This window comes from Equus przewalskii, chromosome 17, assembly GCF_037783145.1.
Source record: "Equus przewalskii isolate Varuska chromosome 17, EquPr2, whole genome shotgun sequence".
NCBI lineage: Eukaryota > Metazoa > Chordata > Mammalia > Perissodactyla > Equidae > Equus > Equus przewalskii.
This window is the reverse complement of record NC_091847.1, coordinates 38316368-38343613: the sequence shown is the minus strand read 5'-3', so window position 1 is coordinate 38343613 and position 27246 is coordinate 38316368. Positions and strand designations below refer to the sequence as shown.

General features: G+C 43.0%; 1 protein-coding gene and 1 long non-coding RNA gene across 10 annotated transcripts in view; one reads left to right on the top strand and one right to left on the bottom strand.

Moving 5' to 3' along the window:
* LOC103566740 (uncharacterized) overlaps positions 1-408 on the bottom strand; it is a 40282-nt gene extending 39874 nt beyond the window's left edge. The window contains exon 1 of one of the 2 annotated variants that reach the window (XR_011528365.1): positions 178-408. This is a non-coding gene — a long non-coding RNA (uncharacterized lncRNA). The remainder of the gene's footprint in view (positions 1-177) is intronic. The other variant, XR_011528364.1, reaches the window with a different exon arrangement.
* Positions 409-691: 283 nt separating this feature from the next.
* ACVR1 (activin A receptor type 1) overlaps positions 692-27246 on the top strand; it is a 122615-nt gene continuing 96060 nt past the window's right edge. For 4 of the 8 annotated variants that reach the window (XM_070579827.1, XM_070579825.1, XM_070579830.1 and 1 more), the window contains exon 1: positions 992-1131. The gene's annotated coding sequence lies outside the window, so the exon portion shown is untranslated. Of the gene's footprint in view, positions 1132-27246 lie in introns of all 8 variants that reach the window. The other 4 variants (XM_070579833.1, XM_070579828.1, XM_070579832.1 and 1 more) reach the window with 4 other exon arrangements.

Here is a 27246-nt window from a genome sequence, read left to right as displayed (position 1 = left end):
AAGGCAGGTCAGAAAGGGCCTGGATGAGACTGCTGAGGCTGCTCTGGGAGAAGCCAGCCTAAGTCGGACAAGCAGGACTGCAGCCGCGCGCCGCCCGCAGGCCCGGGCCCGGGAGGCGGCCCGCCCGCCCGCCCCGCGTGCCCCGGGAGCTGTCCAGACGGCCCCGCCCGCGCCTACCTGGGCACTCACCCGCGCCGCGCGGCCTCTCCTCCTCCCACCCCGGCCGCGGGAGCCCGGCTCGGGCCTGCCCCGCCGCCTCCCCGCCGCCGAGGAGCCCTGCGGGCGGCGCCCTCGCGGCCTCCGCCGGGCCAGCCAGACAGAGCGGGGCGCGCCGGGGGCGGCCGGGTCAGGCTCGGCGGGGCTCGGCGGGCTCGCCCCCGGCCGGGAGCCTGCAGGGGGCGCGGGGCCGGCCCCGCCCCGCCGCCTTCCCTCTCCCTCCCGGCTCCCTGGATCCGCGCCGGGAGGAAATGATGTGTTGCTGCCTGGTTAATCACAGCTCCAGACACTCATTGGCCGAGCGCTCCGCAGCCACTTCCTTCTCCTCCTCCTCCCGCTCCTCCCGCTCCGGCTCCTGCTCTTTGCAGCCGCCGCCGCCGCCGCCGCCACCGCAGCCTCCCCCTCGGCGCTGGGGGAACTTTGCGACTCTCTGTGACCGTCTCCCCCGCCGCCCCCGGGCAAGCCCGCACCCGGCGCGCCCGCCCCGCCCGCGGCTGTCCTCGCAGCCCGTGCCGTAGCGCCTCGGGAAGTTTATTCCGCCCGCCCTCCTCCCCTTCCTTCTCCTCCTCCTCCTCTTCACCCCGCCTCCCCGCCCTCCCCCGGCTCTTTCCCCGGGGTGGCTGCCGCTGCCGCCGCTGCCGCTGCCAGGCTGCTCCCCGGCCAGCCGCGCCGGCCCCAGGGCTGGAAAGCCCCTGGCCCCACGCGCCGCTTGGCTGCAGCCGCCGCCGCCGCTGCCGCTCGGGGCCGGCCGCCGGCCCTCGGCCCCGCGGAGTTCCGGGCTCCCTCGCCGGCTGCACCGCCCCGCCCCGCCCCGCGCCCGCCGGCCGCCCGCCCCGCGCCGCGCCGACCTGCAGCGCCCGGCTGGCCCGCACTCCGCCTCCCCCGGCTCAGCCCCCGGCCGCGGCGGGACCAGAGGTGAGGGCAGGTCGCCGGCTGCGCCTGCCGGAGCCGGGGTACCGAGGGAGGAGGGAGCCTAGCGGGAGAGAGGCAGGCATTGGGGGTGGGAGGGTGGGCGTCTGCGGTGCCTCCCCCTCGCTTTCATTCCTTTCTCCCCGAAGCTTGATCTGCTCTCGGTGGGGGAAGCAGCCGCGGAACAAAACTGTCTTGCTTTGGGCCTGAACTGCTGGTGGGATATGGGAGCGGGCAGAAGCATGGGGGCGGGAGGGGTCTTCTGGTTTGCAGTGTGTGTGTGTATTTGTGTGTGTGTGTGTATGTATATGTATGTATGTATGTATGTATGTAGTGAACTCCTTCAGGGTGTGCGCCTCCGACTTGTAAATCGATCTGGCCGCCCGGCCACGGGGCTCACCTTCCTAGCTGAGCTTGGTGGAGAGTAAAGGGATGGGCGAGTCACCCCCACCCTCAAAATATCCGTCTCTTCCAAGAGGAATTTTCTGCTGGAGAGACAGCCAATAAACTCTGCTCAACTCCCTCCCTCCCTCCGTTCTTCCTAGCTGCAGTTTTAAAAAGCTTCAAAGCCAGGAATGTGGGATTCATCTTCCGATCCCCAGAAGGCAAATGTGGTTACAGATGTTGCACGGTGCTTTGCCAAGTTTAAAACCCTTCCTTCAACACTGTAACCAAAACATTGAGGCTGGAACCTTGGGCGCGCTGGGGAGAGATGTGGGCCTCTGGGGCCGCTGGATTCACTAACTTCCTTCGGGTTCTAGACTGGCTCTGCTCTGTCCAGTTTGTGCCAGATAAGTCTCCCACTGCTCCCTCCCCCCTTTTCCCTGGAGTTTTGAACGTTCCTTGCATGGGAGAGAAGCCGCAGAGGAAGCTACTTAGGGAATAAAACATTCCACTTAGTAGAAGAAAAGTCATGGAGAAAAAGTTGTGATTAATTTGGCTGTTGGAGCAGAGTAGTACAATGGATGTCTTAATTTTGTTGGGGTTTCTTTTTTTTTTTTGAGGTGTGTATGATGGGAGTTCGACTACGAGAAAAAGGACTTGCCTCATATATATTTTGTATATTTTTGAAAAGAGGCTCTCAAACTGAGACATAGACATAACCCAGTGGTTTTCAAGAATCCTGTCCCAGAGATGCAGACTGCTCTGACAACCCAAGGGAAGGCGGTGGCAAAAAATAGACACCACCTCCCTTTTCCCGCAAAAAAATTCTTCCTGGAAAGGTGATGGTAAGAAATTTCAGAGATGGGCTGATCCAAGTGGCGGGCCTTAAATGGAAACACTATAGTATGTCCTGGCACTTGTCTGTGGAGGTGGGTGGTTGGCTAGGGGCCCAGACTTGGGCAGCCCGCAGACGCTAGACTTGTGCTGACCTCAGACACTGGCCTTGCCCTCCAGCTTTACAGTACGCTTGAGTATGAAATACTCATTTCAGTGATAGGAACAGGGGTCAGGAGGTTATCTTCTGCCTGGACAGGAGTTGGATCACCCGGCTTCTAAGACCAATTCACTTTTTTTGTGATCCAGTTGTTTCTGTGTTCTGTCCTGAAATTAAAGAAACGGAAGTCTTTTGAAGCTGAAATGTATAGGCCTTAAATTGATGGAATTGTGTGTTGGAATAGCATTTCTACGGTCACCCCTCATGCAAGTCCTCAAAGGGGGTGAATGATGTTGCAGTAAATTCTGGATAGATGGCAAAATTCAAAGGCTGAGATGGGTATAGATTGGGTTCGTGCTCTCCTTTTCCAGCAATATGGGTGAGTTTTACTTGAAAGGGAGAGAGTGGTTTTAAATAAAACTTGATTTAGGTAGTAGTTTTACAACTTTTTTTTACCTTGGAAGAGAGTGATCATTTGAGTCCGAGTAAGTTTCTTGTTATGTCTCAGTATTTTAACAGAACGTTAAGGATGCGTACTAAAGATGGAGTAGTATCCCATATTCAGGAACGTAAGTAAGTAATTTCGAAAGTGAGGAACTTAACTCCATTGATAGCATTGTAGCGATTTTTTTTTCAATGTAGTGGTTTACCAAATTTTGTGCATCTGTCCATGGAACACATAACCATGATTGAATCAGTAAATAGAGACCGTGTGTCTGTCTTACTCTAGATTGTACTGAACTAGTCCTGTGATGGTCGTGGTAGGCTTCTAGGAAAGGCTGGATTGAATAGTCCAGCCTTCTGGGGGAGGGAGGGACAGGACAGAAATGGATTTGAAAAATGATCCTGCTATTCAAGGTCATGAGGTGAAGATGGAATCAATGCATATATATGGTACTTTAGGCAGAGGCGAGCTGGGACTGAGAATTGTCCTCTGCTTTTTCTGCTGTTGGATCCCTGCATCTTGATTTATTTTTAAGTGAAGAGGTCTAATGCACAACTTGTTAGAAATTAGGGAGAAGTAAACTATCGATGGCGGCAAAACCCTTTGATATGTTTTGAGTGAATTTAATGACATATGATGATGTGGGGAGCGGGGGACTGGATATGTACCAGGCTCTGTGCTCAGCTCTTTACACACACTTTTTCATGGCATTTTCACAATAACTGCATGGTTCTTATTACTTCACTGTTTTACGATAAGAAATTGAAGCTTGGCAAAATTGAGTGAGTTGCCTAAAGTTGTAGAGCTAGTCCGTGGTGGAGTGGGGATTTGAACCAGGAGTTTGTGGGACTCCAGGACCCTTGTTCTTAGCCGCTTTCACCAGTGTTTGCCAAGTTTCATTCATTCATATGCTGTCTTCAAGAGTTTACCGTCGCTAACTCTTGCTTAGTCTATTAGTTAATCAGTATTTTTCTTTAAGGCAACAATTCACCTTTAAAAAACAAAAACTTAAAGACATCATCACTGACGAGGAAACAATCTATCACTGTTAAATTTGGGAAAGCCAAGTCAGTTGTTAGGAATAGGAGGTAATCATTAAGATGTATTCATACTTACATTGAAACCCCAATTCAGGATAATGACTATGGGGCGGGGGTGGGAGGTGGGTGGGGGAGGTGTCTGTGTGTTTGTTCCAGGGACCTGGGGATAAGGGGGGAGGAGGTAGGTAGATGATACAGTATTGGTGATATTCTGGTTTTTGGATTGAGTGATGGGTTCATGGGTGCTGATTTTATTTTTATACTTTATAACCTACATTCACGATACGTACTTTTTTGTAAAAAGATAAAGAAAATTAAACACGTAACTATTAGCATAATGATTACTTGGGGAATATTTCATTGCGCTGTTCTGACGATAGACTTCGCTTGGTGCCTGTGTGAAGTAGGCACACAAGAACTATTGGTCTTGAGTGACAAGACCCCAGGTGATAATTTTGAAGCAAGCTGATTGTCATCATACCTGAATAAGATTGAGGTATGTCCCCTCCTTTATTTTCTCCTGCTTCCACTCCCATTTCCAATATTGCATGGGCTGCAGCGCGGTTTCTCCTCACTGGATATGGGAGACACAGGCTGGGCTGAAGCTGGCACTTCTCAGCATCACCTCGTCTTATGCATCTAGTGCTCAGGATGAGGCAAAGAATGCTGTCATGAAGTGTTAAGAAGCTTTCGTTTTTACCCAGTGGTAAGTGTGACTGTTCAGACAGGGAAGTCAGTATTTAAGTAAAAGCAATGCCTGAGTAAAATGTTAACAGTGTTAAACCAGCAAGGCTGGCAAATAAAGCCATAGAGATTTTAATTGGAGTCCACATCGTTTCTTGTTTTATTTTCCCAAGCAAGTATTGGGCACTGTGGCTTTATTCCTGGAAATGAGGATTTGAATTGGGTTTCCTGGTACAAAATGCCTTCTTTGATCTCTTGGAGTGAAAACTTTGTGTTTCTTTCTGTGGCCAATTCCAGCTCTCAGAAGAACCAAGTGGAAGGTTTACCTCTTCTTTTTTAGCAGTTGGCTGTAGAGTGGTCTTGCTTGCCACGCTAGTTTAAAAATCAGAAGTTCCAAACCAGGATTTGTCTGTTGGAAAGGATGTTTAAATTAAAGACTCCTTTTGAAAGAGCTTCATCAAGTTGGTGTGGCTGGCACATCATGGCCTTTGGTTCAGACGGGGGTAGTTTTGCTTGAACTTACACTCTCAAAATTAACTAATAAGAGACCCAGTAGCTTCCTCTTTGAAGTTACAACAAATATTCCTCTTGCCCCAGTATTCAAACCGACTGCACAGTTGAATAATATTCCTGTGCTCTTCTATGAATTTTTGGAAATCTGAGCTTGTTTGTGTGCCTGAAGACTCTTCTGTGATCCCTGAGAGCTTTGTTTTCCAGAGCCGCCACCACTCCGTTGTTTGATTTTTGGGTTTCAGTCTGTGACCAACATTCCACTTTGCCCATTAGAGTTGCTTCATTGTTTGCTCTGGGTATTTGGCCTTTATTTCTGTGACTGGGAAAGTGACTTTAACTTTTAGTCTTTCCACGTTTCATGGATGTTCCTGCAGTAGAGGAAGGTTGCTTTTTGGAGGGTGGGGCGAGCTCAGGGGTCTCGTTTAGCATAGGCATCCTGATGGTTCTCCCAGAATTCAGCTCTCTCATCACATGGCCAAGTCTTGGTGGGTCTGTTCCTTTGCATTGCCCTTCCCCCACTTTTGGGGCGAGCCAAATCCTTCAGGGCTCAGAGTAAGCTCATTGCAAGCAAGAATCCTTCCCAGATTTTGCTTTTTGACATTCTCCTAGCATTTTATCGTGTTCACTATTCATTCTGTGACTTGATTGATCTCTCTGAGAGCAAGGACTCCAAGTTATTCATTCCTCCATTTATTTGTTTGACACAATTCATCTCCCTTCACCCATTTAAAACCTTTCAAATTCTCTCACTGGGCTCCTTGAGGGCAAGGACTGTGTCTTATTCATCTTTTGTATATCTTTTGCACCTAACACAGTGCTTGGCCCAGACCACACAGTCAATAAATCGTTTTTTAATTGCTAGAGAATGAATGGATGATTGCACATTAGGGGAGCAAACAAACCCGCTACTCCAGGCAAACAGGGAGGCAGAATCAGAGAAGGTGACACCAGACGCCATAGTCCGTTCTTAAGGATGAGTTTGGGAAGCAGGGATGAAAGGCACTCTAGGTAGAAGGAGCTGTTTTTGATACCCCTTTTTTCATGCTTGATATGTAACTTAGTGAATTCAACAGGCATCTATGGTGTTCTTCACAGTATATGCTTCCTTTTTTGATTGTTTTTGGATTTAAGGGTGACACCTCCTTTTTGGGGAAGAATATCTCAACTAATATTTTGTGTCCCACAGAGCAAGGAATCCTGCGGTACTGTGTGTATGGCTGGGACTCAAACACTTGGTGAATTGACTCCTTTACCCTGACTTTCTCCTGTCTCATATGTTCTCAGACAATTGACTGTGAAAACAGTGCTCATGTGAGATGGTGGAATGTGGATGACCTCCTTGGAGAATGGGTGGAATCCAAAGTAAGCCCCTCTTTTGATAGGTTTTACAGGCTGATGGGAGTGGGCACGCCACCTAGACCTTTTCCACTTGCGTACTTGATGGCAGGGTGTCTTGCTTGTCTATGAAAGCCAGGAGAGGTCATTGCTAGCCACCATGCAGTGTGGGTGCCATCTTGTTTCTTTTTCTTTTTTTAGCCAATTCTGGAAGAATTATTAATTGAACTTCTAAAAAATAACCTTGAGTTTGATGAGAAATGTACAGAGAGGATGAAGGAAGGTAGGGATTGTCTTGGACAAAGCTGGATGTTAGATATGGGTGATACGTGGAGGTTGGAGAGGGGGTCCTGAGAAAATTATGCAGTAAAAGAACTTGAGGAGAAGCATTTCTAGTGTAGTGGGGATGGATTGAGGAGATATTTTAAACCAAGTTCTGAATCTTCCACTATTATAGCTGTTGATGAGTGGTGTTACACGCCAGGTGAAAATAGAATGTGCTTGATCATTTTCCTTAAGTGGTAGGTTAATGCTTATAAGCAAATACCGCCAAGAGAGCCGGAGCTTATGGCCTTGTAACTTGATTCAGGGACTTAAACAAGATAGAAATATACATAGGAACAACCAGTAGGAAGAAAAAGTGTAGGTGGTTATCTAGAGTGATCCTTTCCTTCCTTTTTGGGAATAAGGTAAATGGTAAGGAACAAGTGTGCCAAATGGTTTTTGTTTTTTTATGAGGAAGATTCACCCTTAGCTAACATCTGTTCCCAATCCTCCTCTTTTTTGGTTTTACTTGAGGAAGATTAGCCCTGAGCTAACATCTGTGCCAGTTTTCCTCTACTTTGTATGTGGGATGCCGCCACAAGCATGGCTGATGAGTGGAGTAGGTCTACACCCAGGATCTGAACCTGTGAATTCCAGCTGTTGTGTGTGGAATTTTAACAACTCTGCCACAGGGCTGGCCCCAGCCAAATGATATTTTTTACATTCTGTTTTGAACTTGAAGAACGGAACTGTTGTGCACAACAGGTAGAGAGAACAAATATTCTCTTACTTTATGAGTATGGCCTAGTAAAAAATGGAAAATCTCAGTCCCCAGAGATTATATAAACATTAATGTTCTATTTCATTGTTTTAAAAACATTTTTGATTCTCAGCAATTCATTTTACATCATGACTGAGTAAACACACATACACAAATGCATATTAAAAGTATAACTACAAATTTTATAAAACAATATTGCAGTGCTTCCTAATTTCTTTTCAATTTTTACTAAAAAGAAATTCTGGTCTCTGTCTACTAAATTGATTTCACAACTTGCTAATGGATTCTTACTAGCAGTTTGAAAAAAACTGTTCAAGGTATTATGGAAATCAGCCTTACGTTGTTTATTGAACAGTTGCTAATCTGGATGAGAATTTTGTTTTTCTTTTTGTATGAGTCTCGGTCATTCTACAGATGGTCCACAGCCCTCTGCTCCCCCACCATCCCCCCACTCCACTGTCTTTTCTCTGTGCAGGGGGTCTTTGCTTGTTTCTCCAAATCAGATTAAAGTGACTAATATGTGCTTTGGACCAGTTCCAGGAGTGCATCATCATCTTGATCCTAATCAGCATCAAAGGTGGGGCTAATTAATTTAAACTGGTGGCAGGAGCCACTTAGCTCCCTGTTTATTTAGATTATATTTGAATGAGATGGTGATTTTCAATAAAAAGAGCACAGCAGGAGTCCTTTTGCAGGTCACCTGTACAAAAGGATGGGAGAGGTGAGGAAGATGACCCCATACATTTATTGTTCAGAAACACAAAACAAGGTTAGTAGGGGCCATAAGTAAGAGCTTAATTGGTGGCAGCAGTCATCACTGTCATAGTCCTTATCATTAAAATTTCCCTGCCTTGCTGCTTCATCTTTTCCCCTCTTCTTCATCCTTCATTCATCAAGTCGTCCTGTCCTTGGGGCTGGGCATGAAGAGTTGGGTAAAACCAAGTTGATCTTAAGGTGCACTTGAGTAAGGGACTGAAGAATTACGCATCTAACTGTAAACAGCAGAACGCCAAGTATCTTGGTCCCAAGATACAGAGGGATAAGGATCAACCAACACCTTTGAGGAAGTGGCTATTTGGCTGGCCTTGGAAAGAGGTACCATTTTGATGTTATCATTTAGGGAGGTATCTATATGGGTGTAGGTTGTGGAATAGGCAGCATTCCAAAACCAGGGAATGAGGCAAGTAAATATGAGGTAGTTGGCTTTTGTTTAAGAGCCAAGTTGTATAAAACATAGTTACATGTATTATAATCACTAGAAACAGATTCAGTGCCTTGAAGTGTAGCTTCTCGGAGAGGCATCAAGACCTGAGACAAGTGCAAGGGACGGCAGATTCATGTCTGGTTTTGCACTAATTCCAAAGCAGAAGTGTCCTGTGTAGAAAGGCCAGGACTGTTGACATGGTTATATCACACACCCTCCCTCGCCTTGTTCATTTCTTTTTGCTAAGCATATATGGTAACTCCCGGAAGTTAAAAGCTCCTTGTGATGTGACTCGACTGTACAGAATACATTAAGGTGAGCACTGTAGAAGAAAGCTTAGAAAGGGAGATTTAGGTAATAACACATGTAAAGGAGGCCCTGATCAGGCCCTTTACTTGCATTCTTTCATGTAATGCTCACACCCACTCTATGAGGAATCTACTCTTATCCCCCTTTTACAGGAGGAGAAACTGAGACCCACAAGGGTGATGGAAAATGTCTAAGGTTGCACGTCTGAACTTTAACCTAGGCTGTACATTCCCAAGTCACCATGCTCTATAGCAGAGGTTGAAAACTGGTGGCCCCTGAGCTGAATATACATGACTTGTGTCCTATTTGATTTTGTATTTAAAACGTTTTTTTTTAAATGGTTGCCATCATTTAAATATGAAGTTTCCCATATAAAGTCCAAATTTCCACCTGCCCCTGCAAAATTGAAAGCTGTGGCAGCACAAGGCTCATATTCCTGCAGGAACCTGCCAGAGCTCCTGCTGAGTGTGTCTGAGGGGACAAGGGTGCTGTGTTTGCCACAGTCCCAGCTCATCCTGTTTTTTCCTGGGCACTGAGGCCCAGCGTGGGTTTTAATTTATTCTTTGCTTATTTCTTTATACTTCTAGCCTGTCTCACCCCTCTGTGCTAACTACATTGTCCCTACTGGCATGTGAGTTTGAGATCTCTGTTGTATAGACTTCTGTTGGCCACGGATGAATCTAGTGGTGAGGGTAGATGCCCAGCAGCTAAGGGGAAAGGAGAGGAGATGGGATTAAGGTTTTGGCCTTGGGCTGGAGAAGCCATAGGGTGAATAAATCATTTTTGTGAAGAGAGGGAGACATGGGTGGGGGGCGGGGGCAGACATATCTGACTTGGAACCTGGATGATGGGGAGAATGGTTTGATCTTAGAAAATGGAGGATTATTAAGAGGAGCTGGTTTGAGATAGGGCATGGTTTTGGGGTTGAGGTTCTGGTGGAACAGGACATAAAAGAGGGTTGGTTTACTTGAGTCTAGTGAGGAGCTGGAAATGTGGCCCTGGAACCCTGGAGATAACGGCTTAGAGCTCTGGCTTTGTATTGGTGATTGCGAGGAAGGAAATGCCATCCTGGAGCATTTGGATCTGGGAGAGAGATCCCTTTTGGAAATGGGAAGAAGTGGGCTAAGGTCTGAGTGATAAAATGAATCAGCTACAAACAGTTCAAAGTCTCTTATTGACCTTTTTGGGTCAAGTGCCCTATCTTGCAAATAAATCAAACTTTTATCCTAATAAAAGAGTACAACAACAGTCATCAATTTTTGAACATGGGAACTGATAAACATCTGCTCAGAATCAAAGGCAGGTAGACTGTTTGATGGGTGACGTCTGTAACTTATGTTTATGCCTATTTCACTGAGCCTTATTTAGGTGAAAAGGAATCTAACGTTGATGTTTTTTGTATCACAGGTGATAAAAAAAGTGGAAGCCGTATCCCTGAGATGGGGAAGAAATGCCAGAGGAGAATGACTTTTCTTGGGATTTATTCTTGTCTTTAGCTAGTTTAGAATGGAATGCCCTTTTCAAATTCAGATAAGTTTCGTTTTTTCTTATCTTGGCTTGTTTAAAATCCTCTCCAACTTATTGTTACTTAATTAGGTAGGTCCGCCTCAGCTGTTCTTCTCCTACTTGGTTCCTTTTTGATCCCTAAAGGTCTTATTGTTTCAGGACATTCTAAGTATAGATGGAGTGAATCTTTCTCAGATGTGAGTACTGAGCGTGGAAATCTTCCAGGAGGGCATTTCTTTTGTTCTCAGAGAGATATTTGTCTTGGACATTTCAGTCTCTTTTTTTGGGCCATATGACTTTTTTCTTCTTTTTTTAAATTCAAATTGGCATTTTTCTTTCTAATTCATAGATAGCTTTATTTCATTACATGTGCATGTTAATATGGGTTCCTGTAATTTTTTTCTTAAAATACATTTTTATTCGTTACGCTGTTTTGTATTTAGAAACAATATTTATATTACCTGTGCTTAATACAAGATTTGAAATACAGGAAGGGTACGTAGTGAAAGGTAGCTTTCATCCTCCAGCCTTCTGTTTTCCCTTCCTGGAGAAAAACCATCATTGTAACTAATAGTATATTCTTCCAGTGGGAGTCTTTTCATTTATAAACATACACTAATGTGTTTTTCCTATATGTATTCTATCATATTGTGCACATTTCAGTTCTATGCCTGGCTTTTTTCACTTAACCATTTTATCTTGAAAGTTTTTTCCTATCAGTATGAACAGAGTTTCCTCACTGTTTTGAAAGATATTCCATTGTGTTGATGTATCATAATTTATTTCATCAGTCTTTTACTTGCTATTTTAGGTAACATTATGTGTTACAATGTTGCAGTGGCTATCTTTACGTATACTACTGTATTTACTTATTGATTTATATATATAGATGTATAGGTAGAAAGTCTATCTCCTCTATACCTGGGGATAAATATCAAGGGTTGGAATTGCTGAATCAAAGTGCATTTACATTTTAAATCACGGTATAGGTTGTACCATGAATTGGTTTTTTGGTTGTATTAGTGAAGCATTGTATCCTGGTGGAAACGAGAAAGCAACGCAGAAGACTCAAGCACTAATCTGTTCTCTGGTGTCAGCCAATTTTGTGGCCCAGGAAAATCACTTCCCTAACCTTTTTCTTTGTGGTAGTTTTCTTTCCTCATCTGTCAAGAAGGGCATAGACTCAGCTATTTCTAAAGTTTGGTAATTTGTTGACTTTCTCATTCTCCCTCCTTTTTGGTCCTTCCAGTAAATGGAACTTGATGATTTTTTTTTTCTTGTGTAAGTTTGAGTCTGTGAAGAACCCTGAGCTTTGGAATCCTTGCTAACCACAACTTTACTTTGATTGTTTTAAAGCTCTGTGTCTGGTTTGTGCTTTATGTTAAAAGCAGAGCTTATATAGCCGATTATCTTTTTTATTTTTTTAGTACGTTGAGTGGTAAATAGGCATTTAGTGACCAAGAAACTCATATAGTCAGCTTTCTGCTATTGATCAAGAATAGAGGCAATGGATTTTCAGACTTATGGAAAAAGTTTTATTTTTATAATAGCTTTAAAAAAAGCAATGAGCATATGATAGACAGACTTTAAGAATCAGCAAAATTTTGTATATGACTTTGGAGCAGAGCAGAACACTAGTCTTTTGATCTTTTGAAGTATTTTGTAATATGAATAAGGTAAAATAGAGGATTATTGGAAATTTTGAGGTATTTAGCTGGGTATAGTTTAATAAGATGGTTGGATTTCCTGGTGGTTACCAAATTAGATGTGTTTAAAAATTCAAACCCCAGTAAATAAAATATAATGTAAAATTCATGTTTATTCCCTGTACTGTATTTTTTGCTTTACAACTGGCTCCTTCCAAAGTAAGCAACATGCGTGGATTTTTCATTTGAAAAACTTGGAAATTTTGGGCTGCTAATATAAATGTAATTTTCCTGGAAAAGATTTTGAGCCCTTGGGGCCAGCCTGGTGGCACAGTGGTTAAGTTCGCATGCTCCGCTTTGGAGGCCTGGGGTTCGTGGGTTCAGATCCCGGGTGCAGACTTACACACCACTCATGAAGATATGCTGTGGTGGTGTCCAACATATAAAATAGAGGAGGATTGACACAGTTGTTAGCTCAGGGCCAGTCCTACTCACCAAAAAAAATAAAAATAAAAAAATAAAAATTTGAGCCCTTGGTTACATGCACACACACACACACACACATACACACACAAATCACTTATTAAAGCTTTTTAAGAACACTCATTTATTTGTCTAGCTGTAGAGTAGCAAAAAAAAAGAAGAAAAATTGGAAATATGTTCTACAATAACCTATAAACACATGCACAGATATTAATAAAATGGAATATTATGTAATCACTAGAAATATTATTTCAGATGAGTTTTCAGGGACAGGTCTCATCCGAAATGTTAATCTTCTCAAAGAGGGTTTTGTTGGCTATTATATTTAGTTAGATCCTTCCTTCTTTTCTGTATCTTGCATTTAGTACCATGTGTATATTGTACCTGTGGGGTGAATACCAAGAGAAGGGACAATGTCTGTTTGTACTCTGTGTGTGTGTGTGTGTGTTTGCATCCTGTGCCCAGTGCTTTATCCGTATTCGTATTATGCACACAGAAATTTTTGGAATGAAGAGAATGACCACGGAGAGTATACAAAACAACATCACGTAGACAAAGCAGGACACTAAAACAGTACAATTCCATACACAGAAATTATGTACAAGTCCATAAATATAAACAAACATAAAATATAGTACAATTCTAGATTCGTAGTTCGGTACGTGTGGATATGGAGAAAAAAAGACTGGTAGGAAATAAACTGGAATATGAATAGTTATTGTCTCTGGGCTGTGGGTTGTACATAATTTTGAAGAGAAATTCTCTAAATACAAATGAATGAAGTAAATATTGGAAGATTACTCACCTCGATAATGTATTTTACCCTTTCAGCGTTAAAGGTGGTCACCTCACCTAAAATGATGTATTACAATACTGTGGCCTTTTCTCCTCTTGAGTAGGGTGTATTGTATCTCTGTAGTGTGACAGGTTTTATGTCTACTTTAGAATTAAATTATGATCTGAGAGTTGCACTTTTAAGAAACTGGTTTTAATTTCACATCAGTTGAAGTTAAAGGGTAGTGAAAGTATATTAGATCTGGTACAAGTGTCTAATTATAATTATTGACACATTTTCAAATACTCTCTTAAGTGTGATACATTGCCCGTGATTTTGACAGCCGTGACTACATTAAACCTGCTGGAGTACTCTTCACAAAGGTTTGTTTAAACTTAGAACTGTCAGAAGGATTCTCTGTAAAGTAGATGGACACAGATTTAGAGGTCAAATAGTGTTTCATTTTCCGCTGTGTCTGGTGGTTTTAGTTGTTAAATGTTAATCAGAAGATTATCTAGATTTAGTTTTCATTTCAAGAAAACTTGCAATTTTATTTTTTTGTATAGTATTAAAAAACAGATGATGATATTTCTTTGTGATTTGACTTTCTGCAATGTTAACATAGATTCTACTTACTTGTCTTGCTCAAGGTCTCAAGCATGATCCAAACTTGATTGTGAAAATAACTTTATTTTCTAAAAGTCTCTCTAGACCAAGTTCACACATTATCTCCTTTGCGTGGCTACTCCTTCCTTTTTTTATAGATTTGTTGAGTGGCTACCATGTGCCAGGCACTGGGCATATGAAGACAAAAAGGCTGTCAGAGAGCTCAGCTTGGGAGAGGCAGAAAAATAAATAGCCAAGCTATAGCACAGCGAAGCATCAGAATGGAGCTCTAAACATAAAGTAAAGTTGGGGTGTGCAGTTCTGTTTGAGAGGGCATCAGAGGTCATCTTCTCAGGGGAATGATGATGCTCTTGAGCATCTTGAAGATTGCGTAGGAAGTTACCGTTGGGAAAAGGATCTTCAAAGCACAGAGGCTTACAGGAAAGACAGCATCCTTTAGAACTGTATGTGGCCAGAGTCCTGCTACTCAAAACCCTGTGGTCCTTGGATGAGCAGTAAAGGCATCAGATGGGAGTGAGTGTGACTAGAAATGCGGGGTCTCAGGCCCATCCCAACCCTCGTGAATCAGAGTCAGCATTGCGACGGTATCCACAGGTGATTTGAATGCTTCTAAAAGTTTGAGAAAGATTACACTAGAACATAGGTAAAAGATGCGAGCACTAAGAAAGTAGACAGATCACCTCCTAAGGACTTTGGACTTTTTTTTAAAGCATGGGATTGATGATGAAGAAGTAACATGATCAGATTTATATTTTCCCAAACTTGTCTGGAAGTACAAGTGAGGAGACATTTAACAAGGTTCCTTGAACCCTAAATCATAAAAGCTGCACAAAAAAAGAGCTTCAAATAAGTTTGAGAAATGCAGGATATTCTATCCTTCTCTCCGACAATGTAAATTACCACAGTGCGTTAAAAGTTCTGAGAAGCTGGCATTGAAGAAAACCATTAACTTAATCATTTATCCTGGGATATCCCTGGGGTCTTTCAAGTGTATTCCACAGTGGAACCCTTTGTAGCTGCACAGCTGTTAACACCCCAGGGGGAGTGGATAGCATTTGGCTGAAAACATTTTGGGAAAAGGTAGCACTCATTCCCAGCTTTGGACATTGCCTTATCTGAGTGGGGTGACCAACTGTCTGGGTTTGCCTGGGACGGAGGGCTTTCCCAGGATGCTGACTTTCAGTGTTAAAGTCCCGGGCAAACCAGGGTGAGTTGGGCATCTGTTTACCATACCTTTGACTATTTACTTCATTTTCCTTAGATGCGCTCAGCCTTAAATGCCTGTTTCTGGCTCATTCTAATGGAGTCGTTCCTGAATTTGTCTGCGCATTGAAAGCACCTGGGGAGTTTCCAAACCTGATATCCATTCCCATCCCACCAGGTTGTGAGTTAATTGGTCTCGGATGTACCCCAAGTGATGGAATTTTTAAAGGCCCCTAGGTTATTCTAACATGCATGAAAGTTTGTTCAAAGGAATTTTACTTGTAGAAATGTTGTCTTGATGTGCATTTAAGAACTTATTTAAAAATGTAATAGAAAAAACATTAACCATTAAAAAATAGTTTAAGAGCCACGTAGCATCATTTTGGGGGACCCCCAGTAGGACATGTTCCACACTTTGGGAACCACTTGTGTGGAGGCAGGGGGAGCAGGCAGTCTGACCAAGAAATGGTGACAAAGTGTCTGGAGAGGATAGTGGAGATTTCAGAGCTGTTCAGGAGGGTGAGCTGGTGAGGTGGTAAGCGATCTGATCTGTGGGGTTGGGTAGAAGGAGGGGAATCTCAGGGTACTTGACGGGGTAGATGGTGATCACATAACAGAAGAGGGAGGAGTGGGGAATGCAGGAAGGTGACGGGTTCAATTTGACAAGTCCTGTTTGAGAGGCCTTGGGACATCCAGGCGGAGCTGTCTGATGGGTAGTCAGAAGAAAAGAATTAATAGCTTAACAGAAAAGGGCTAAGCTGGAGGCAGATGAGAACATCTCCAGGTCCAGGTGGCAGTGAAGTTCAAGGTGGGAATCAGATTGCAGGGGGAGAAGGGTTGAGAGGGTCCATGGGATGGGTGCAAGGAGAAGGACCCTGAGAGAGGAGTCTGGGAACAGCCTGAGGAGCAGGAGGAGCGCTGAGGAGAGCGTATCTTCACCCACCCCAAGGAGCGTGGTAGTTCTGTGAACCAAAGAGATAAGACTTCTAGAGGGCAGTTTGTTTTGGCAATTTAGGACGTCATTAGTCATGTTTGTGTAAATTTAGCACGAGGGAGGAAACTTGCTGGAGCAAGTGACTCTTTCTAGAAGTTTTAACTGAAGAAAAGCCTGGGATGGTATGGGACCCTAGGGAATCAATGTGGGTTTGTTTGAGGAGTAGTCATCTTCTGGTTACTCATGGAAGTTATTTCAACACAGAATAAAGATTACAAGGAATATTCAGATAGTCTCAGAAAAGTTGCCAGAGCCCTCTGGGGCTCCATAAAACTGCTTTACTTTCAAACTATAACCACTCACCTTTCCTCCCCTTCTTCTCTAATTATTCCCTGGACACAACAATGTCAAGTTCTGAATTTATATGTATATTTATAAATGCCATTAAAAATTTTTTTATGGTGATAAGGCAGCATGTGATTAAGTATTCAACCTTTGTCCCCGTGTAGCTCACATTTGTGGCAGGCTCTGCAGTTTATCAAAGCAACACCACGTCTTATGTGTGCTTCTTCATAACCTTTGTACAGAAGGTAGGGCCAAAAATAGTGTTACTCCATTTTACAGCGAAAAAAAAAAAACCAAAACAAAACTCTGAAGTTTAAATAGATTGAGGAGGACTTGTCCATGATTAATGACTTACTGATGGATCCAGGATGGAATCCTGGTCTCCTGGCTCAATATTTCTTCCATTATATTCAGGGAGAGGTAGGTGGTGGAGAATGTGCCCATTTTTTTTCAATTAGTTTGTAAATTCTTGAGGGTGGAGACTATGTTTTCATTGTTGAGTTGTTTATTGATTCTTTCCCCCATTGCTATGTAGAGACCTTGGGAAGTGCTGGTGGGCAGGAGGGCCCATTCGCCTAGCTTCCCACTTACAAGGGGCTTCTTGTTAGTCTTGACATTACTTTTTTTTTTTTTTTTTTTGGCTTTAGGAAGATTAGCCCTGAGCTAACATCTGTGCCAGTCTTCGTCCACTTTATATGTGGGTTGTTGTCACAACATGGCTGATGGGTGGTGTAGGTTCACACCCAAGATCCGAACCAGGGAACCTGAGCCCAGAAGTGGAGTGGGCAGAACTTAACCACTACAGCTCCAGCTTTCGAATGATAGGGCCCCAGAAATATACCAAGAGGAGTGAAAGAGGGCATCATGGATGATACAGCTTTGAACTTGTGTCTCATTACTAGACCATGTAATTATCTTGAGACCAGCCTAATAATATTGCCTGACATGTTTTGTAAATATTTAAAACATATGCAGTTTTTGTTGCACTGTTTTGGCATTTCTTCAGATTTTAATGCCAGAAGTCATCCACAGTGGAAGAGGCCCAAACCTCTCTGGACTTCAGAGGGGCCCTCCTCTGTGTATGAGATGCTCTGACGAGCGGCCTGGAGGGAGGTGAGAAATGCGTCTGCCCTCTCACAAAGCTCGCAGTCCAGCAGAGCTGATCTTGGTTTGTGACCCCTACACAATGGCCCCTCAATAAATACTTATTTTGGGTCAAAGGAGATGAGATTTTGTGTTACACGATCTCGATTTTATCACAGTGGACCACTGTCGTGTTTTTTTTTTTTTAAATGATGTTTCCCATGGGTCATTAAAGATACAGTGTTAGGATTTGGGGAAGGGCAATGATGAAAGAGAATAAAGAAATGGGATCAGCAAGTTTTAGGACAAGAGAGGAGAGGTTTTGAGTGAGCTGTGCAAAGTTGAAAGCAGGAAGGAGTCGCTCAGGGGAAGCTGCAAAGATGTGGAGGGGCTTTTAAAAGAGCGCCGAGAGGATGAGAGGGAGTAATTCAAATCTGATGATGTCTTAGACGGGAAAACTGAAGGCTTTTTTCAACCTTAATTACAGCCACAGGACAAAAGCACATTGTAATTCTTTTTTTCTACCTCTAAGGGCTGGGAGTATATCATCTCTTTTGTAGGGTCATGTCTAAGAATCTGTACTTTAGACTACATTAAAATTTATTATTTTTTAGGGTGCCATGGGTTGAGGAAGAGGAATAAAAATTTGACTCCCTTACTGGTATTGACATTGAAACTTCAAGCTACTGGTTCATTATGAAGCGAGGAACTTTTTAGTCACTGAGTAGATTTAGGCGGATGAGTTAATGTTCGGTCATCAGAAAATGTGCTATTAGAGGTTGTTTCTCTTGAGAGGAGAAAAGGCAAAATATGAGTCAGACGGAGCGTAAAGTCATTTCCCTCCTCTTAATTCAGCCACCCTCCTGCCGAAGCACCATCGACCCGCAAGAGTAATTCAAACAGTAATGACCGCTGGCGTTCGTAGCGGACTTTACAGTTTATAAAGCCTTTCCTCAAGACCACTCGCGGTTTCGCCCTGACTCCTGTTGACAGAGTTGGCGCTTCTGAGGAGTGGGGCACAGGCAAGTTGTTTTTCCGGGGAAGATGCTTCAATTAGTTTACAACCTAAAAGTGCCATCTTCAGAATGGGGCAGACTTTTCCTTTGTGAGGGGCCCATCAGTTGTTCATTGCATTTGTGGAAAATGTTAAAAGGCAGCAAACTAGTCCATCACATTGGGAGAGTATTATAAAGTTTCTTCTATGGATAAGTACTCTGCTGTACATTTTGTATTTGCCATTTCTGTGGCAAAGCGCCATCATTGTTGCCCTCTCTTTCTCTTGATCTTTCAGTGATTTCTATGTTGTCTTCCATTTTGCTGATGATTGAGATAATCACCAAAACTTTGTGTGAGTTTTCTAAGTAGAAATATGTCTATGGGAGATGGATGTGAGATGTTAGGACTAAAAAAATACTCTCATTTTCTTTCTTTTTCTTCTTAATTTTCTCACACTCCTTTATGGTCTATTGGACTCATGCTTGTATCAGTTCAATTTTTTTTTTTTGAATACCAGCTATGTGTTAGGCCCTTTGCTGATGTGTGTTGGTGACACAGGAACCAAAGGTGCTATTCCTGGCCTCAGGAGAATTCACAGCTTAGTAAGGGAGACTGGAGAATCGGCAGTTATAGGACAGCTCAGCAAGTGCTGTCTGTCACAGGGGTGTGCGGGAGGTGCAGCAGCAAGTCCAGAGGAGGAACACCTAACCAGCCGGCTCTAGAGGGAAGGATGTAGAGAACGTTCTGACCTAAGGAGGTATTAGATACACACTTTAAGAATAAGTGGAAATTAGCCTGGCAATGCAGGGGCAAGGTGTTCTAGAGTAGGGAAGTTTCCCTGTAAAGGTAGAAGGCATAAGGAGAGCATGGTGCATGCCGGGAACCACAGGTAGTTTAGGTTAACTGTAGCTTAGGGTACCCGTGGGAAGTGATGTGGCATAAGCCTGGAGAGGTGGGTAAAGGCTACATTATGAAGACTCCCTGTTCTGTGCTGAGCAGTTCAGATATTACTCCCAAACTATGCTAGCTTTTAGAGAATTTTGGGTAGGAAAGGGATCTGATTAGATTTGGATTTTGGAACAATCACTGGCAGCAGTTTTTTTTTTTTTTTAGGAAGATTAGCCCTGAGCTAATATTGCTGCCAATCCTCCTCTTTTTGCCGGGGAAGACTGGCCCTGAGCTAACATCTGTGCCCATCTTCCTCTACTTTGTACGTGGGACGCTTGCCACAGCATGGCTTGCCAAGTGGTGCCATGTCTGCACCCAGGATCGGAACCGGTGAACCCCGGGCCGCTGAAGCATAACATGCGCACTTAACTGCTGTGCCACCGGGCCGGCCCCTGGCAGCAGTTTTGAGGATGATCTTTCAAATTTTATCCATCTATCTGTACTGTGGACTGAATTGTATGTGTCCCCCCCAAAATTCATATGTTGAAATTTTTTGACCCCCAGTGTGATTTTATTTGGACGTAGGACCTTTGGGAGATCATTAGGTTTAGATGAGGTCATGAGGGAGGAGCCCTCCTGGTGGGATTAGTGCCCTTGTAAGAAGAGACCAGAGAGCTTGCTGTCTCTCCATCATGTGAGGACACAGAAGAAGGCGGCCGTCTGTAAGCCAGGAAGAAAGTCCTTGGGAACCGAATTGGCCGGCACCTCGATCTTGGACTTTCCAGACTCCAGAACTGTGAGAAAATAAATTTCTATTGTTTAAGTCACCCAGCCTATGGTATTTTGTTATGGCATTCTGAGCAGACTAATACAATCTATTCATTATTTGGGTAATTGTGAAACTAGAAATAGGAAGGATATTACAGTAATTCAAGTAAGTAACAATCATTTGGCTACTCTAGTTTGTTTTGAAAAATATTTGAGCATGGAACTATTCATTTTAACTTAAAAAAATCTAGTTTTGAGATATTTTTAAGACACCACTGCTATGAACTTTCTCGAACATCTCAACATATTACCTTTTGTTAATCCACTAATGCCTTGAGTCTTTTTACTGTCTTTTATTCTGCATATTGATGCAGCCCAATGGTCAGTACCTAATGCCTGAGGGTTATATCTGTTAGACAGCCCTCCCTTGTTTCATCTCATTTTGATACTGTGACATTTAGACTGTTTTTAAAGGAATCTTGACGTTTTTATGGTTTTAGGAATTCCATGTAAGCTGTATTTACTGGGAATCAATACCATTTGGAGAATCATGGAACTATGGCAGACTGTGATGTTTGTTGTAAAATTGGTACCTATCTTGTGTGTGTTTGCATAACTATTTAAGAGAATAAGTTTAAGTACTTCTGTTTGTACATGTGAGGATGTATCTTAAACATGTTATCTGGCACTTAATCTGTGCCAGATATTTTCAAGCTGAAGTCTGGTCTCCTTTCCCAAGGTCTTGCTCTTTATTTTTTCTCTGGCTTTTCCCCCCAACCCTCTCCAATTTTATCCTCTTTGTTGGGTTTTTCCCTTGAGCTTAGAAATAGGCTTCCGTCTTCTTTATCGTTAAGCAAAATGTGTTGAGCCCTGCGACTTTCCTAAGCCACTTCTTGAGGAAGCATTTCATAAACAAGTCCACGTTCATTGCTGCTGCTGCCTCTTCGGCCCCTAGTCATCGTCTTCAAATCATAACATCCTGTCTTTCTCTCCTCATTCTTCTAAAGTTTCTCCCATTCGCTAAATGTTTAGAAAGTGCCAGGCTGGGGCAGATGCGAGTGTCTCAGGGATGTTGCTGACTTCCTCAGTGGCCTCTTCTAAGTGGGAGAGTCATAGTATTGGGAGGGGTCATTTAGTCCAACCATCCAGGGCCTGCAGTTGCTCTGCATTGTGCCCTCTGAGAGAACCCCCAGGCTTTGCTAAGTTCTGCATAGTTAGGGGATGCGGTACCTGCTGTCAGTCCACTCCACTTTGAGACAACACTAGCTGTCAGAAGTTCCTGTTTTCTGTATTGTTTTGGTCTATAATAAATGCAGCTTCTGTTTATCCCTTGGTCATAGTTATTCTTTTTTTCAGCTATAAGGAATAGAGTATAATACTATATTTACATGATTAGAACTATCGTATTCACTCTGGATATTCTTTTATCTGAGCAGAATCTCTCCAGAGCTTCCTGCCCACCTTGTTGCTCATGCTTCTGTTTGATTGAAAATCTTTAAAAATTGCTGTTTAGAGCTGATTGCAATATTCCTGACTGGATATTCTCTCCTCTAATTTTTTGACTTTCAGGCTTGTACTAAATTGCAGCCAAAACTGCTGTATTTCAGATGGCCACATTGTCCTACTTCCTGAGTTGACTACAACAGAATCTCTGAATTTCTCGTATAATATCCATCTCCTATCAGAGATGCTGCTGCTAGGTCCTGTTTCCCTGGCATTCCACTTGTGTCCTTGTCTTTTATTTCCATTCAGTTTGCCAGTTCCCACCCATAGCAATAGCCCGTTGAATTTGTTAGAATCCATTTCCGTCACTGTAGGAAAACATGAATTCTGCCTAATGCACCCTTTGAATGCAATAACTTACAAATACATCTGCCTATCTTTTTATCCATCTTGACCACAGATACTTCCTAAGAGACTTTGTCAGATGCCTTGCTAAAATCTAGACGTGCGTGTTTCCTTGAACTTCGAGTTTCAGAATCTTATTGAGAAAGGAAATTAGGTTAATCTTGTATGACCTGCTCTTAGTATGGGGGTCCGCAGGGATTAACACTTGCTAAGTGTTTAAAATCCAGTCTCAAGTCTTGTGTGAAACTTTGGTCTGTGTCTGTAGTTTATTGATGTTACCCCCTCATTTTTGTTTTCCAAAGCATCTTCTAATCACTTAATCCTTTCTGACCTGGTTCTTTGCTGACTTCCTTGTTCCTTTTCCCTCAGAGTTTAGAATTTTCTGAGAGAGCGTCTTCCTTTCTTCTACAGTCTCCATCCCCTGAGATTCTCGATACTTGCATTGTCCAGTAAGGTAGCCACTAGCCACAATCTACATAGAGATGTTATTGGCTCTAGGGCATCTACTGACTTCAAGCTGAAAGCCAGAGTAGGAAATGCTGACACATGGAGTAGAAGGTTAAGGTTGACTATTCTGGGAATCAAGAGAGGAGTGTGAAGGAGAGAAGTGGTCACGATTTAACCAGTCAGACTTCCTGGTTGGTATTGCCAGGTTATATGTATATGGTATGTTTGTGGCCGTCTGCTGCAAACGAAGAGTCATTTTGCAAATAAATATGAATAAATTTATGTGTAGAGTATTTTTTAATAAAACCCTAGTATAGTGTGCCAAGAGATAAGTTTGGAAGCAAAATAAGTTCTTAAATTGGCATTTGTGTGTGTGTGTGTGTGTGTGTGTGTGTGTGAGAGGAAGGCTGGCCCTGAGCTAACATCTGTTGCCAGTCATCTTCTTTTTGCCAGAAGAAGATTGTTGCTGAGCTAACATCTGTGGTGATCTTTCTGTATTTTTTGTATGTGGGACACTGCCGCAGCATGGCTTGATGAGTGGTGGTGTGTAGGTTCATGCCCGGGATCTGAACCTGTGAACCCCTGGCCACCGAAGCGGAACATGCAAACTTAACTACTACGTCACTTGGCTGGCCCCTTAAATTGGCAGTTTTGACACGTGATTTTGTGTAATGCTGCTAGCCTTGCTAAGTTATTCAAATACTATACAATAACCTTTGCTGTCATTTCCCAGTGTTTGAATATTTTCTATGTGCTTCAGTTTCTGTGACTACTGCTAAACTTAATGTTTTTTTATTTTCAGTTGTTTAATACAATTTTTAAAAGATATTCATAATATTAAAGAGTGAAGAATGTTGAAAGTATTTTAAAAACAATTTGTGATTTCCAGAATTCCCTGGAATTCCAGTTTCTCATTCCCAAATCCCGAAGATTGATGTCTTTAGGGAATTTGAAAGCAATAGTTCATAGTACTTGTCCCCCAGAACTGTTTGTTCTCAATCTGTAATGTGATTGGTACAGAAATTGAGATTAGTGTTTAGAAACTGTTATGGCAGTTTGACATTGTCATGACTAAACATGTGATCAGTGGACCCAACTCACTGGACAGGGTAGTTTACAAAAGTGTTAGTCCGTTACGGATGGTAAATTTAGTTGGATAAGCACTGGTCTAGGTGAGAGAGAGTGATGGCTTGGACCAGGCTTGGAGGTATGAGAAGAGGTTGGCTGGAATGAGGATATACTTTGAAGATACAGCCAATGGGATTTGCTGCTGGATTAGATGTCAGATTATCCTAGATTATCTTTCCCTCTCAAGCCCTTCATTTGTAAAATGGGGACAGTTAGGAGATCTACACACAGGACTGTTGTATCTACATCAAGTGTTTCTCTGAGCTTGCTGGAAATCCCCCTTGTATGCTGCTGATATAATCTTCCTAATTCAGTCATATAATTCCCTTGACCTTCAACCCATCAACTGCTCACCATGGCATAGAGGAGAAATTTTAAATTGCTTAGGTTGACTTTAAGATATGTGGCATCTTCCTTCAGACTTTTCTCCATGGTTATCTTTCTTCTACCATGTCCTCTTATACTCTTGACTATGTGGTTCCAGTTAACCTACTGCTGCACAATAAACCACCCCAAATGTAGTGGCATAAAATGACAACCATTTTATTATGGCTCACAGTTTTGTGAGTCAGGGATTTGAAAAGTGCACAGCAAGGACAGCTTGTCTCTGTTCCACAATGTCTGGGGCCTTAGCTGGGAATACTGAAAGCTGGGGGCTGGAATCCTCTGAAGGCTCGCTTCTTCGCTCACATTTCTGATTTCTGGCGGGTGATGCTGGCTGTCGGCTGGAACACCTACATGTGGTCTTTCTGTATGGGCTATTTTGAGCTTCCTCAGAGCATGGCGGCTGAGTTCCAAGAGCAAGTGTTGCAGGAGACAGGAAATGGAAGCTGTTGGTTTCTTAAGGCTTGGTCCTGGAAACTGTTACAGTATCACTTTAACCATTTTCTATTGGTTAAGCAGCCAAAGAGCCCAGATTCACGGGGAGGGGATGTAGATCCCACCTCTTGATGGGAAGAGAGGCAAATAATTTTGGGGCCATGTTCTAAATCTGCCACAGTCTACTATTTGCCTCCTTCCTCTGTACTCTGCTGTGTCCAAGCCCCTCTATCTGTCAACTGCTCTCCCCTTGTACCCCCTCCCCAGTTCAAATGCCATTTCTTTGCCATGCAGCCTTTGTCGTGTCTCATCCTCTGGTTCAAATCTGTTTCTCTTTCCTCAGTGTTCCCACAGCATTACTGTTTATAATTCTTCTGAAGTTATTTTTCAGTTTTTGTCCTTTATTGGTAGATTATAAACTCTTCAAAGGTAAGGACCCTATCTTGTTTACCTTTGCATGTTTCTTAGCTGATAGGTTCTTTGAATTGAACATTCAGTGTCAAACCGAGTCTCAGATTTGGGACCCAGATGGGTTGGAATTTGGCAGGGGTTAAGTAGAAAATTTTAATGAGAAAATTAAAAAGTTTCCTTTTAATACAGATTGTTTCCTTTTAAAACAAATTGTTTCAAAGCTTTTTGTTTTTTTTATTGGCGCTCTCATGTAAAGTAGAGCTTCTAAACTTTTCACCCCTATAGCCGTAAAATGAAAGGAGAGTAGCCTTTTGATATTATCAGCATCTTCCTGTCCAGTTCAATCTTTGCTGCCCATGCCTTATTGTTTGTGCAAACTGTGGGTTTCAATCTGCGACTGGATCACTGTAGTGAGTCATGCTCAGCGTTAGAAATAAATGGAAATAAACGTTTTGAATAAAAACTCGTATGTTGCAAGGGTAAGAATTGCTTCATGAAATTTTGTTTCGGTTTTATGTATGTATGTGTGTTGAATGTGAGTTGTGTATGTATGTGAGTTGAAAGGTAAGATTTTTTTATAACAGTTGGGGGCCAAAGAATTTTGAAGGGGGCTCTCCTATTCTAGCCCCTTCTAAACTCTGAGCGTTCTAATTCATTTCTTCTTTTTCTGTTTTTAAAGTTTATTCCTTTTGATGTCCTTTCCAAGGGCTTATCGGCAGATCCCTTCTGGGGACCATGCACACAGATTTTATGCTCAATCTTTTCTTCAGCCATCTAGTCTATTATTTTTTTTTTAAGATTTTATTTTTCCTTTTTCTCCCAAAGCCCCCCAGTACATAGTTGTGTATTTTTCGTTGTGGGTCCTTCTAGTTGTGGCATGTGGGATGCCACCTCAGCATGGCTTGATGAGCAGTGCCATGTCCATGCCCAGGATTTGAACTGGTGAAACCCTGGGCCAATGAAGCAGAACATGCGAACTTAACCACTCAGCCATGGGGCCGATCCCAAGATTTTTTTTTGAGGAAGATTAGCTCTGAGCTAACATCTGCTGCCAATTCTCCTCTTTTTGTTGAGGAAGACTGGCCCTGAGCTAACATCTGTGCCCGTCTTCCTCTACTTTATATGTGGAACGCCTGCTACAGCATGGCTTGCCAAGCAGTGCATAGGTCTGCGCCCGGGATCCAAACTGGTGAACCCTGGGCCGCGGAAGCGGAACCCGTGGGAACTTACCCCCTGCGCCCCTGGGCCAGCCCCTAGCCTCTTTTTATAATAAACCTCAGTGTCCCAGTGTGATATATGTCACTTCCCACTTCTCCTTTGGAGACTTTAAACCCAGTCTCCTGCCCTCAAGAGAAGAGTAGAATCAGTTTATTCTTTTGTTTTTTTGTTTATGTTTTATTAGCGCACACACAAATCCTAAGCATACAGCTCAATGAATTTTTACATCTGTATTCATCTCTGTAAGCATCATGCAGATGAAGATATAAAACATTTTCAACACTCCAGAAGGGAAACAGCTTATTCTTAAATCCTTTTTGGAACAAGGTGGGTGGGTGAGTAAATTAGTAGATTCTCTCCAACTCCCTTGTATGGCGTATGTAGGTAATAATGTTGCGTTTTGAAGAGCACCAAGGTCTAAAGCAACTGAGTTAGGAAATGTTAAAACAGAGGATGTCGAATGTGCACTTTGGGATAAAACAGGACCAGCTTGGGTGAGCCAAGAGAAAAAGCAAGAAAGAATCATTTTGGGAAGAATTCAGGGGAAGAAAGGTTTATCTGAATTTCAGAGGAGAAAACAGAACACTTAGTTTGCTGGTGCCACTGTAACAAATCATGACGAACTTCGTATCTTGAAACAAATTTATTCTCTTACAGTTCTGAAGGCTCTGAAGGGAGAGTCTATTTCCTTTGGCTTGTGGCTCCTTCTTCAGTCTTCAAAGCACATGTCTTCAATCTGTTCCATTGTCACACTGCCTCTTCTCTGGAGTGAAACCTCCCCCTGCCTTCCTCTTAAAAGGACACTTGTGATTACATTTAGGGGCCGCCCAGATAATCCAGGATAATCTCGCCATCTCAAGATCCTTAGTTTAATCCCGTCTGCAGTCTTCCTCATCTAAGGTAACTGACAGATTCCAGGCGTTAGCATGTGGAGACTTCGTTTCTGCTCTTCAAGAATCTTTCTTCACAAAAGCAAGGTCTGCTGGATATTTGCTTCTAGTTCATTCTCCTTTTTAATATTAGATTCATTTTCCTAAAACACT